This window comes from Haplochromis burtoni, unplaced genomic scaffold (genome assembly GCF_018398535.1).
Source record: "Haplochromis burtoni strain Fernald_Lab_line unplaced genomic scaffold, NCSU_Asbu1 Contig_283, whole genome shotgun sequence".
Lineage (NCBI taxonomy): Eukaryota > Metazoa > Chordata > Actinopteri > Cichliformes > Cichlidae > Haplochromis > Haplochromis burtoni.
In genome coordinates this window covers 321,560-322,212 of record NW_024582644.1, presented here as the reverse complement: position 1 = coordinate 322,212, position 653 = coordinate 321,560, and positions in this window count along the sequence as shown.

The following is a 653-nucleotide window of genomic DNA, read 5'->3' as shown; positions in this document are numbered from 1 at the left end:
CTGTGAATACTTAAGTTCAGGTTATATATTTAGAATAAATATGCAAGGATTTCAAGCACATTTTTAACTTTGTCATTATAGAGTATTGTGTGTAGAATGTGTAGAATTTTGAGGTGAAAAATGAATTGAATCCCATTCGGAATAAGACTGTAACTTTAAAAACTGTAATTTAAACAATCGTAGTTTATCTGGACTGTCTCACTTCTGCAGCAAGCCTCATGTTGTGCCTACAGGAAGTGCAGCTGTTGTTGTGTCATTTTTCAGGCCCTATGGTTGGATTTGAACTGTGCATAAAAAACTCTGTGATAACCTGGAACAAACAGAAATTTGCATTTGAAAAATGACACTGACAGAAGGTCCATTCACCAGTTGCAGTCACAGAAATAATGTAAAAGTAATTAAATAGACAATGTTTTCTCATGAACATAGGTAGAAAGTTCAATTTTAATAAAATCAAAGTGATATGTGCTGCCCGAGTTCTTAGAGTGAAAACCAGGAATGGTTACTCAGACTTGCACAATACAAAGAATCAAGGTCCAAACACTGCAGCTGCCCATGCTGGCTCACATGAAATATACACACCTCTGTGTTCACAGAATAAAACGTCGGACAGTGTGTGTGTGTGTGTGTGTGTGTGTGTGTGTGTGTGTGTG